Source organism: Phyllobates terribilis, unplaced genomic scaffold (assembly GCF_046119375.1).
Source record: "Phyllobates terribilis strain yellow unplaced genomic scaffold, ASM4611937v1 Scaffold_3__8_contigs__length_932513732, whole genome shotgun sequence".
In the NCBI taxonomy this organism is placed as follows: Eukaryota; Metazoa; Chordata; class Amphibia; order Anura; family Dendrobatidae; genus Phyllobates; species Phyllobates terribilis.
In genome coordinates, this window is record NW_027362763.1 from 395087686 (window position 1) to 395101049 (window position 13364).

Below are 13364 nucleotides of genomic sequence, written 5' to 3' on the forward strand. Positions count from 1 at the left end.
TGGCAAAACAGAATGGGGTTCTTTTTTTCACAGAATTTTATGTACATGCATAAATAGAGACAGAAGGACAGTGAAAAAAACGCTGTAAAAACACATGAAAAACACAACACGAAACACACCAAAACCTGCGTTTTTGACGCAGCTGTTTTCCTGCCAGAGAAAAGTTTGCAGCAGATTTCTGACTTAAATAAAAACAACGTGTGTGAACATAGCCTTACTGGTTTAAAAGAGAAATAGTTATGCTTTTTGCTGGCATTAGGTATAACATAAAAATCACATGCTATAGCATAAATGCATATATTGGACATTTGCACAGTAAAAAAGTAACCAGGTGATATTTCCACCACAACAAAGTCAATGGTGTACCATACTAATCATTAAAGGGAGTTTTAGTCCTAAATATTTCAGACAGGTTTAGGTGGCATAAATTCCTAATTGTTATAAGAGGATGGCGGACTCTCTAGCCCTCAGAAATTACTAGATACAATGTATTGCTTTCACAGTCTACTCTGTACAAAACAAGCGTTGTTTTTTAAAGTTTCTTTAAGACTTGCCCCAATTCAAGAGGTACAACAGAGCTTGATGGTTTGTGAACTCTTCAGAATTTTCCATATTTCTTCCATATTTATCCATATTTCCTCCTAGGAACGACTGGCTTTCAGTTTTGGGGCGGTGCAGGGAGAGGCTACATTCACAACTGTGAGCTGTAATTTGATTGCCAGCTTATGCTGCACAGATGGGCTGCAGTGCTGGCTGATAATCAAAGTTCCAGGAAGTGTTTACAACTCACAGTATAGTGAGCGGTGACTGTAGCCGCTCCCTACACTGCCTCGATGACTGAAAGCCAGTTGCTCCTGTGAGAAAATAAGCTTATTTTCTCCCAGTTGTTGCACTTTCAGTAAAGCAGCCAATCAGTATTGTAACACTATTTACATACAGAATAACCCCATATTTGCAGGTAAATAGAGTTTACCTAAAGGTTCCCTTTAAATTTCTGGATTGCAGAAATTTTTCTTTAGTCTTTTAACCACTTCGCACCAGAGCCTGTTTTTGCCTTCGTGACCGGGCCAATTTTTTCAATTCTGACCACTGTCACTTTATGAAGTAATTACTCTGGAACGCTTCAACGGATCCCCCTGATTCTGAGATTGTTTTTTCGTGACATATTGTACTTCATGATAGTGGTAACATTTCTTCGATATCACTTGCGTTTATTTGTGAAAAAATCGGAAATTTGGCGAAAATTTTGAAAATTTTGCAATTTTCAAACTTTGAATTTTCATGCCCTTAAATCAGAGAGATATGTCACACAAAATAGTTAATAAATAACATTTCCCACATGTCTACTTTACATCAGCACAATTTTGGAACCAACATTTTTTTTTGTTAGGGAGCTATAAGGGTTAAAAGATGACCAGCGATTTCTCATTTTTCCAACAAAGTTTACAAAAACATTTTTTTAGGGACCACATCATATTTAAAGTCACTTTGAGGGGTCTTTATGACAGAAAATACCCAAAAGTGACACCATTCTAAAAACTGCACCCCTCAAGGTGCTCAAAACTACACTTAAGAACTTAATTAACCCTTCAGGTGCTTCACAGGAATTTGTGGAATGTGGAAGAAAAAAATGAACATTTAACTTTTTTCACAAAAATGTTACTTTAGACCCAATTTTTTTTATTTTCACAGGGGTAACAGGAAAAAATGGACCCCAAAATTTTTTGTGCAATTTCTCTTGAGCGCGCTGATACCCCATATGTGAGGGAAAACCACTGTTTGGGCGCACTGCAGGGTTCGGAAGGGAAGGAGCGCCATTAGACTTTTTGAATGTAAAATTTGTCTGAATAATTAGCAGACGCCATGTTGCGTTTGGAGAGCCCCTGATGTGCCTAAACAGTGGAAACCCCCCACAAGTGACACCATTTTGGAAACTAGACCCCTTAGGGAACTTATCTAGATGTGTGGTGAGCACCTTGAACCCCAAGGTGCCTCACAGAAGTTTATAATAATGAGCTGTAAAAATAAAATTTTCACATTTTTCCCACAAAAACGTTTTTCATCCCTTAATTTTGCATTATCATAAAGGTAATAGGATAAATTGCACCATGAAATTTGTTGTGCAATTTCTCCTGAACACGCTGATACCCCATATGTGGAGGCAAACCACTGTTTGGGCGCACGGCAGGGTTTGAAAGGGAAGGAGCGCCATTTGACTTTTTGAATGTAAAATTTGTTTGAATAATTAGCAGATGCCATGTCGCATTTGGGGAGCCCCTGATGTGCCTAAACAGTGGAAACCCCCCACAAGTGACACCATTTTGGAAACTAGACCCCTTAGGGAACTTATCTAGATGTGTGGTGAGCACCTTGAACCCCAAGGTGCTTCACAGAAGTTTATAATATTGAGCCATAAAAATAAAATTTTCACATTTTTCCCACAAAAAATGTTTTTCATTCCCTAATTTTGCATTATCATAAGGGTAACAGGATAAATTGCACCATGAAATTTGTTGTGCAATTTCTCCTGAGTACGCTGATACCCCATATGTGGGGGAAAACCACTGCTTTGGTGTACGGCAGGGTTCGGAAGAGATAGGAGCGCTATGTTGGCTGGGATAGGTTGCAGACACCATGTCACATTTGAAGAGTCGCTGACAAGCCGAAACAGCAGAAACCCCCACAAGTGACCCCATTTTGTAAGCTACACCTCTCAAGGAATTCATCTAGGGAAGTAGTGAGTATTTTTTAATTTTTAAACTTATACCATTGGGCAGTGAAAAAAGCATAATTATATTTTTACCACAAAAAAATGTTTTACCCTCAGATTTTACATTTTCACACAGGGCAATGGGTAAAAATGGTGCCGAAATGTGTCACACAATTTCTTCTAAAAGTGTCAATACCCCATATGTGGCTGTATCGTACCACTCAGCCATACGGTGAGATCTGGGTGGGACGGAGCGCTATTTGACAATTGGAGAACAAATTTTTGTAGAATAGGCATTTGGATTTGGGAGCACAAAATTTTCTGAATTTCTTTTGGGGGACAAGGGCCATTTCGCTTTTCCAGAGCCTTTCTGCTACCAGTAACTTGGAAGTCCCTTATATTTTTAACAGATGACGGACCTAAGTGGGGACTAGCTTTTTTTGAGGACTGAGTTGAAGCTTTTATTGGGAACATTTTACGTAACATTTATCCAGCGCTGTAGGCTGAGCACTTACATCGGGGTTTCCATCTAAATTTCCAAGTGATGTAATTCAGATGAAACTCCTGCGGGATCCATTCACTGTAATGAGGCAGCAGAGTTACTCTGGACTCCGTCTGGCCTCTGTTTAGTGGTGTCCTTTTTTTCAGAAGTGCACAAAACTGTGGCCAACCGCACTTTTATGCACGCCTAAAACAAATGACACCGTGGGATCAAAGGCCAGACGGCATCCACAGTGGCCTATATCTGCCTCATTACAGGGAATCTTCCGTCATGGGTTCCGGCTGAATCACATATTTCAGAGATTTACACGGAAACTCTGGTGTAAGTGCTCAGCGCAGAGCGCAGGATAAATGTGAGCAGAGCCTTACTGGGATCTTTGGGAGACATAATAAACAAATCAGTAGCAGGTGAAGAATTGGTTTTATTTATTTTTTACGCCGTTCCTCGTGCGGTATAAGTGATGAGATTACTTTATTCTTCGGGTCGGTGCGATTTCAGAGATACCAGATTTATATCGGGTTTTTATGACTGACAGCTGTCACACACTAAGAGATGCTTTTTTTTGCAAAATCTAGTTTTTGCATCGCCATATTTTGAGAGCTATAATTTTTCCATATTTCGGCCGACAGAGTCATGTGACGGCCTCTTTTTTGCGGGACGAGTTAACATTTTTATTGGTACCATTTTTGGGTACGTGACATTTTTTGATCGCTTTCTATTCCGTTTTTTGGGAGGTAAAATTAATAAAAACCAACAATTCAAGAATTGTTTTTTGAGGGTTTTTTTATGCCGTTCTGAGTGTGGTAAAAGTGATCAGGCAGCGTTATTCTTCGGGTCAGTACGTTTACAGCGATACTACACTTACCGTATATTTTTTTTATGTTTTGGCGCTTTTACACAATAAAACAATTTTATAGAAAAAATATTTTTTTTGCATTGCTTTATTCTGAGCACTATAACTTTTTTATTTTTCGGCTGATGGAGCTGTATGGTGGCTTTTTTTTTGCGGATCAAGATGACGTTTTCAGCGGTACCATTTTTATTTCCATTTTGCTTTTTGATCGCATTTTTTTCCACTTTTTGTTTGGCGATATGATGAAAAAGCATATTTTTTTGCTCCGTTTTTTATTTATTTTTATTACAGTGTGCACAGAAGGAGTTAATTAATGTGACAGTTTTATAGCTCAGGTTGTTTCGGACGCGGTGATACCAAATATGTGTACTTTTTTTGTTTTTGCATAAATATACGGATTTATTGGTTTAATATTTTATTTATTTATTTTTATTTATTTTGTGATTTTTTTTAACAGTTTAAAAACATTTTTTTTACATTTTTACTTAGTCCCTGTATGGGACATTAATTTTTATTTTTCTGATCACTGATCTCATGTAATGTAATAGACATGTATTACATTACATGAGATCTTTGCTGACTGTTTCACAGTCAGAGTCTCCTGCCAGGCTTAAGCCGCAGGCTTATCCACTCAACTCTACTTGCCATATTATTCAATCTTCTAATATTTTTGTGTAAATTCACCAAAGATGAACATATAACTATAACAAAGGGGCTAGGAATCTTGTGAATCAGCTCAATAATCTTTCAGTAGCTTTGTTTCCTTATATGCCAGCTATTTAAAATGATTTTTTTTCAGATAGATGCTGTTCTATATACTGTACTTATCTGCTCTCTATGTCATGTAACTAGTGTGTATAAGGACAGCTAACACACCTACTGGTTGCTTTTCAGCTTCAATTTCATTACATTGCAAGTCGTATAAATATCAATATCAACACATTTCTAACTGACAGTCTAGTGAATGGTTTTCACTTTTTTTTCGAGATACTAAGGCCCCAATTCATTATTTACCGGGGGGGGGGGTTAAGTCACTTTTCTTTTTTGTATTGTGGTATTTACTGATGTTTATTGTTACAAATTAATCAAAATGCAATGCATGAATTTTGAGATTTTTCTTCTGCTATTAAATGGGTTGTCTGGTCTTAAACTACAAGACTGCAGACTTGTGAATCCTCCCATCTCATGCACTGCCAGCGCCGGGAGCGGGCGGTCATGTGACCGCAAGTATGTGATATCCGTACTCCCGGCAATATTAAAACTAGATGGACGAGGCCAGAAACAGTCTAGTCAGAATGTGTCCAGGAGTATGCAAATCACATGCTTGCAGTCACATGACCTCTCGCTGTCTGCACCGAGAATTCTCACAGTACGCAGTGCTCGCCATGTGAGGATTCACAATTTTGAAGCCACATAGAGTGACTGCAGACTTGTAACTTAAAACCGGACAACCCCTTTAAACATTTTTGCAACTTTTTAAATAAAAAGTCCCATCTTTTTCAAAATGCCACAAAAGACTTGGCTTGAAGAAAGTCACTCCGGTTGGGTGGAGTTGAGTTGCGTCTAAGTTTCCAACTTTTTAAATAGTAGCAGAAACTGAATCGGCCCAAAACATCTGGAATTGCTAAACTACGCCTACAAAGTAAAAAGCAAAAAGAAATAGATTAAAATGTCATCCAAATAGACTATTACAAACTTACCTGCCAGATGTTGGAAAATATAATTTACAAAGTGTTGAAAAATGGCAGAGGCATTGGTCAACTCAAATTGCATGGTTTTCATAATGCCCCTCTGAGGTATTGAAGGCCATCTTCCACTCATCCCTCTCCTTAATACGGATAAGATTGTAGCCCCCCCTAAGATCCAGTTTGGTAAACAACTTATCCCCGATGATCTGATTAAAGAGATTCGGGATGAGAGGGAGAGGGTACGGATTGGAGTAAGTTCGCTGAAGTCCAAGCAGGGACACAGGATACCATCTTTTTTCAAAGAAAAACTCTGCTTAGAAGATGAGGAGGGTCTGATATGCCCTTTAGCAAGGCTCTCCGTAATATAATCTTTCATGGCCTGCCTCCCAGGACCTGAAATATTATATAGCGTGCTCTTTGGCAACATGACCCTTGGAATTAAATTGATTGAGCAATCATAAGGACTGGGAGGTGGCAACTTATGACACCCTTGCTCTGAAAAAACATCTGCGAAATCAGACTATACTCTGACAAGAATCGGGTTAAGACCATGGATATGCAGGAGCTCATGCAGTTATTTAGACAGTAATTTCTCCACATCACTACCTCTCATGCTGCCAGTCCATCACTGGATTGTGTAAAATCAGCCAAGAAAGACCTAGAACCACCGGGGAAGAAGACCCTCCAACACATAACAATCAATGGATTCAGTGTGCATGGCCCCTACCTGAAGTAAATCCTGAACGACCTGAGTGAAATGCCCCTGACTCAGGGATGCAGAATCTATAGCAATTATGGGAATAGGCTTAGGCAACTTGTGAGGAGTAAGGCCCTAGGTCCGGATGAGACGGGCTTCAACAAGATTAAATCCTGCCTCACTGTCCAAAAGAGCAGAAACAAACACCTTTTTTCCACCTGATAGGATCTTGGCAGGCAAGAAAAACTGTGACCTACCAACAGAGGAGATATGTAAACCCAGGTTGCTATCCTCCAAACAACCTGGGCTCCTTAGTTCTTCTGGCAGCTGTTTGCGATTATGCATTGGGGGGCAGATACCTACAAAATGACCCTACAACCACAAAAAAAAACAACTCCCATTTTGCGCCGAATCACTGGTGGACCGGTTTAATTAAATGCGCCCCCCTAACTACATGGGTTCCTCAGTGGGCTCTAACCTAGGTTTATTAAGTACAAGTCCCCCAGTAGATATCAGTGTCTCCTTTGGTCTTTCTTGCAGGCGATGATCCACACGGATCATGGCCTCCAAAGAAACAGGGGTCTCGTACAGGATGAAGGCGTCCTTTACTCTCCCAGAAGAAGATCCTGACAAAAATGACTCCGGAGGGCGGGGTCATTCCACCTGGTGTCCGTGGACCAGCTGCGGAACTGAGAGCAGAACTCCTCTGCTAGCCGGTCTCCCTGCTGAAGCGGTTTGCATTCAGTCAGGGAGACCTGGTCTGGATCGCCATAAATGAGCCCCAGAACACTAAAAAATTCTTCAACCGTCTGGAGCGACTGAGAACCGGACGAGAGGAAAAAAAAACCAGCCTTGGGGTCCCCTTGAAGAAGGGAAATGACTATCCCCATCTGCTGCTTCATGGTACTCGAGGAGTGCGGTCAAAGTCTAAAGTCTAAAGTAGAGTTTGTAGGCCTCCCTAAAAATCACAAACTTATCCCAACCTCCAGAGAACCTATCCGGAAAAGCCAATTTAGGCTCAGATGGGAATTGCCCGGGAGCAGCAGCTGCTAAACCCGGGGTTTGTAGTATATATTGCACAGCAATATCACAGAATGCAGGTCTGCCACCTCCCGTGACAGATTGTGCAGCTGTTCTGCCAGAGCAGCACCAGGGTCCATCATAGTAAGGTGTGGCCAATGATAATGTCAGGCACCACCAAGGAGCCAGACAGCTCACGACAAGACGGATGGGAACGGGAGCACTGCTACTAGGGAAAGGTAAGAGGGACAACCCCTGAAACTTGCCCTGCGCAACCCTGAGCTCCCTGACATCCTTAGATGGGTTCTTTCACCCCGTGCAGTGACCGTGTTCCTATCCCTGTCTTGCCCTAAGCACGGCCCTGGCTAGTGCGTGGGGTAGTAGGAACGCTAGTCCTGCGCTATAATACAGACACAAAGGAAAACAGATAGGGGTAAAAGAAAACAGCAATCACTCTAAGCGCACCCAGACTATGGAATGGTGTATAAAGGAAGGGAGAGGCAAACCAAAAGAGAGATAAAGAAAAGAAATACAACAGACAAACTTCCAAACAGCAATCTCCAGTGACGACTTCAATTCCAAGATATAGCAAGCTATCACTGACAGCTATCCAAGCTAAGAAGTGAGAACTTATAACAGAGGGGAGTGGAGAAAATAAGAACAGCTGAGGTAACTGAGGATGGAAGGCTTTAGGAAACAAGCAGGAGAGTTTAACCCTTGCAACCAACGAACAAGGGAAATCTGCATAGCTAACTGGAAAACAAAGCAGATCCAACCAGTGCAGGCATGGGTGTAGCCAAACGCTACGATCTTCTGACCCCTGAAATAGAGGAAACCATTCTTTGTCACGGTATCCCCGTGACACCACCCTTTTGAACAATAACCTCCACACTGTTTGCCCTTATGAACTATACCCTCCATGCTTTCTCTTAATATTAATGCCTCTGTTCTTCCCTATAATTATAATGATCCCCCTATTGTGCCTCCTTATAATGATACCCCATAGACCACCATATGCAGTATATGGCCACAACAACCCCCATACACAGAATGATGCCACCAGATCTCCCACACAGTAAGATGGAACCCACAGCCACCCATAGACAATATGATGACCCCACGGCCTGCATGCACAGTATAATGGCCCCCATAGCCCCTATAAACAATATTTTTGCTCCCAAATTCCCTCATACACAGCATGATTGCCCCACAGCTGTTAGAACCCTCCTGTTAGTTTTTTCTATTTTGCTGGTCACATGACTTTTTGCCTATTTAATCCAGCTCCGCCCTCCTGGCCTTGCTGGACTTCAGTGTTACATTTACTCTTAAGCTAGCCAGGTGCCTTGTACCTTACTCTGTAGTTTGCTTGGTCTTTTGACCACTAGTACTTTTGTTTGTTTGTCTTTGCTCTGCTACAATTTCTGCTAGGAGGTGTCCAACTATATCTCAGTCCTTAGTTCTTGTAGGGACCCCTCCCTTATATCTATAGGTCTGTGTTCAGACTAGCCGAGGACTTAGGCGGGTCTGTTCACAAGGATCAGGTCCCCTGCTGCATCGCAGGGAATCAGTTTAGTCCTATTGTAGGGACAGTTTTCCTATCTTTCCTTAGTGTTTGTAGCAGTTCATAACAGTAAGTCCAGCCAAAAAATAAAACACTCTAAGAAAAGAAATCCTGATTTCAGCATGGTGTCGGTTCAGGAGTTGGCTCAACGCCTGCAGGGACTGTCTTTGGAGGTGGCCGAGCTCCAGCAACACGTGAGTAGCTGTCCTGGAGCGCATTTTGTCGAACCGAAGGTAGGACTGCCAGATTCTTTTTATGGTAAACGGCAAGATTTTTTTTCCTTTAAAAAAGCTTGTTTATTATATTTTCGTTTAAGACCCAGATCCTCGGGGAATGAATCACAGCGCATTGGGTTTATAATTAGTGTTGAGCGAGCACTAAAATGCTCGGGTGCTCGAAGCTCGGGCCGAGCTCGCCGTGATACTCGGGTGCTCGACCCGAGCAACGAGCCTAATGTTAGTCTATGGGAGACTCGAGCATTTTTGCGGTGGCACCCCCGGCAGTCTTTTAAAAGCCTACAAGTGCCCAAAACGATAGTGACAGTGCTCAAATTACATGGGGACAGCATGGGGATCGCCCCAGGAAGCATTTCTGACCCCCAGGTCACTGCTGTCAACAACGTGGTCAGAGGTATTAAGCCACTTTTACAGGCTCACAATAAAACGTTCAAAAGCGAAAGTGAAACTTTTTTCCTGTGAAATATGTTAAGGAACATCCTTTCCAGGGTAAAGACTTGTGTATAAGTTAAAATAAATGACCAAAAACAAAAATACTCCTCCATACCTTCGGCTATGTTCACAAGTAGCATTTTTTATGCGTTTTTGCACTTTTGTATTGCATTCAACTATGACAAATGCATTCACCGTGAAATGTCATTTTAACATTTTACAACCTTATCTGGCCATGTGCTGTGTGACACATGCATAAGATGCTGAAAAGACAAGGGAACAGCATGGGGAAGACCCCTGGAAGCATCTCTGACTCCCAGGTCACTGTCTAAAAGTGTGCCCATCATAAGTGATCCTTACCGCATCAGAAGATGCAGACTTGCAACTATCCCCATGCAAGTTCTAGTCCCAGGGCAGTGTTCAATTGTACCTCCCCCATTCCTTGCAATACAAGCTCAAGTATGCAGCCTGCCACCCACCCACCCCCAGGCTGCAATACCATACTGCTTGCTTGCTTGAACTTGAAATTGGGCCTTTTAGGCATGTGGAGGCGGAATCTGGCCACCACGTCATGGCTGTGTTGGCGGCCTGGAATCCATACTCAGTCCTCAGCCGCCCGGCGGCCGGGTGTCCATACTCGGTCCCCAGCCGCCCCGTAGCCGGGTGTCCACACACGGTCCCCAGCCGCCTGGGGGCAGCCGGGTGTCCATAAACGGTCCCCAGCCGCCCCTATTTCTCCTTGGAACATCCCCCCACACACTTTTCTTAGCCCTGCCTGCTTTAGGCAGAATTGGACGAGGCCACCAGAGAACCAGACTCCTCCGGTGGGCCCTGACTTCTCCATCGGTGGAGTTGAGAGTGCCAAGGTGAGGAGCATGATGATGATGACAGAAGTTAGCATCTGCTATGTTTTCTTTTAATGCAAGTGTAAGTGTGCAGCCTGCCACCCACCCACCCCAGACTGCAATTCCATACTGCTAGCTTGCACTTCAAATGGGGCCTTTTAGTTTGGAGGAGGCCGAAGCTGGCCACTACCTCATGGCTGCTTCGGCAGCGAGGTATCCATACTCAGTCCCCAGCCGCCCATATTTGTCCTGGTGTGCCTTATACATAGATTAAGCGCGTATACCAAAACATTATCTGTGCCCTCCCCAGTGCATTTAGTGGGAAGGAGAGCCTATTCTACTGTAGTGTGTGCATGCCAAACCCCTGTTCATGGTACATGCGAAGATGCCTCCCACCTTGCACCTGTCGTTGCAGACTTGCAACTATCCCCATTCAAGTCCTTGTCCCAGGGCAGTGTTCAATTGTACCTCTCCCATTCCTTGCAATGCAAGCGCAAGTATGCGGCCTGCCACCCACCCACCCCCAGGCTGCAATACCATACTGCTTGCTTGCTTGCACTTTAAATTGGGCCTTTTAGGCATGTGGAGGTGGAATCTGGCCACCACGCCATGGCTGTGTCGGCGGCCTGGTATCCATACTCAGTCCCCAGCCGCCCATATTTGTCCTGGTGTGCCTTATACATAGATTAAGCGCGTATACCAAAACATTATCTGTGCCCTCCCCAGTGCATTTAGTGGGAAGGAGAGCCTATTCTGCTGTAGTGTGTGCATGCCAAACCCCTGTTCATGGTACATGCGAAGATGCCTCCCACCTTGCACCTGTCGTTGCAGACTTGCAACTATCCCCATTCAAGTCCTTGTCCCAGGGCAGTGTTCAATTGTACCTCTCCCATTCCTTGCAATGCAAGCGCAAGTATGCGGCCTGCCACCCACCCACCCCCAGGCTGCAATACCATACTGCTTGCTTGCTTGCACTTTAAATTGGGCCTTTTAGGCATGTGGAGGTGGAATCTGGTCACCACGCCATGGCTGTGTCGGCGGCCTGGTATCCATACTCAGTCCTCAGCCGCCTGGTGGCCGGGTGTCCCCGCTTGCTCCCCAGCCTCCAGGGGGTGGCCGGGTGTCCATACTCGGTCCCCAGCCACCCCTATTTGTCCCGGTAACCTTTCCCACACTTTTCTTAGCCTGGCCTGCTTTAGGGCAGCATTGGCCGAGCCCACCGGACTATCAGACTCCTCCGGTGGGCCCTGGCTTCTCCATCAGGGGAGTTGAGAGTGCCAAGGTGAGGAGCATGATGAGGATGATAGAAGTTAGCATCTGCTTTGTTTTGTTGTAATGCAAGCGCATGTATGTAGTAGCGGCTAGGCCTGAGGTGGTCAGCGTTTTGGCACATATCCTACCTCCTCCGAGGATTGCTGGATGTTTTCCTGCTACTATCCAAGTTCTATGACTCCCGTTAAAACAAAGCTTCAGCTGATAAATGATAGATGAGGTAGTGGCAAAGGAGAAAGAGCAGGAGGAACAGGGACCATTCACATCAATATCAGGCCAGTCAACCAGATATGTCTTGTAGGATATGTTTCTGTAACAAAAGGAGCGGTTCGGCTACACAGTTATAGGGCATACAGTGAGTGCAATGCCTACCAAAAATTTCGAGCTACTCCAATGCCCCTTGGAAATGACATGGAGGTCAGAGGGCGTTAACTAAACCTTTTTTTCCATTTATAGCAACTGGGTCTCCCGTGCACTGTTGGCCTAAGCAGTGAATGGAAGGCTTTCCAAAAATTATGAGGAACTGCAATGCCCCTTACAAGAGCCATGTGTGGCACCCCAGGGGTCTGGTCACCACAGTAATAGAGATATTACGTCGGAGAGCAAGTGGGAGGTTTCCTGGTCAGGATCCCTTAAACATGCAACATCCTCCTGCCCCAATCCTGGGACGGGAGAATTCTGCCCTTATAAACTGGATCTGGGGCGGGGTTGAGTGAGTCAGAGAACAGTCAGAGTCAGAGTGAGAGCAAGGGAAAGTAACAGCATGGAGCTCTGTAGGAGCTAGGAGCTAAAGACCAGGGGCTGGAAGCTGAGCAGAGCTCGCCCTGGCAGAAGACAATAGGAACCGGACACAGGAGTCCGAAGCTGTGAGGACTTATATATCCAGCAGCAGAAACCAGCCGGCAGGGGATTTCAGGTCCTCTGGCCATAGAAGCCCGGAGGCTCAGTCACAAGCAAGGGACCAGCACCTCCGTCGTGGAGCGGAGGCTAACAGAAGGCCCCAAGTCACCAGCCATACGGGTGAGCACTACACGGTACACTCAGGGATGTAGGCTACTTCTACCCGCTTACAGCAAGGTAGCCAGGAAGAGTGCAGACAGATGGGAAGGCCTACAACTCCACCTGGCCAGGGGAACTCCTGCTTGCTCACAGACTGACCAGGCCTCTTATGCTAGCCAGTACTCCCGGGAGGGTCTACCTTATAATCATCAGTAAAGACCCTGAACTGCACTGCAAAGACTCTGAGTCATTCCTGCTGCGCTAGTGCACCATCACCCCCATCATCCACACTCACTGCCCTGAGGCTATACTCCTCCCGAGGGGAGTTATCTCATTCTATGCTGCGCACACAACACCAGCCTCAGCGGTCTGCCTCGCAGCGGTGGTACTCCCTGACCGCAATCCACGGGTGGCGCAGTCGGACAATTAACTTCAAAACCTAAGAAAGACTGCCACTGGTTTGACCAGCCTGAGCCACGGGACCGGGTCACCGCCACGGAGACTGCAGACCCAAGAGACCCGGTACCGGGTATCCCACACACGTGTATA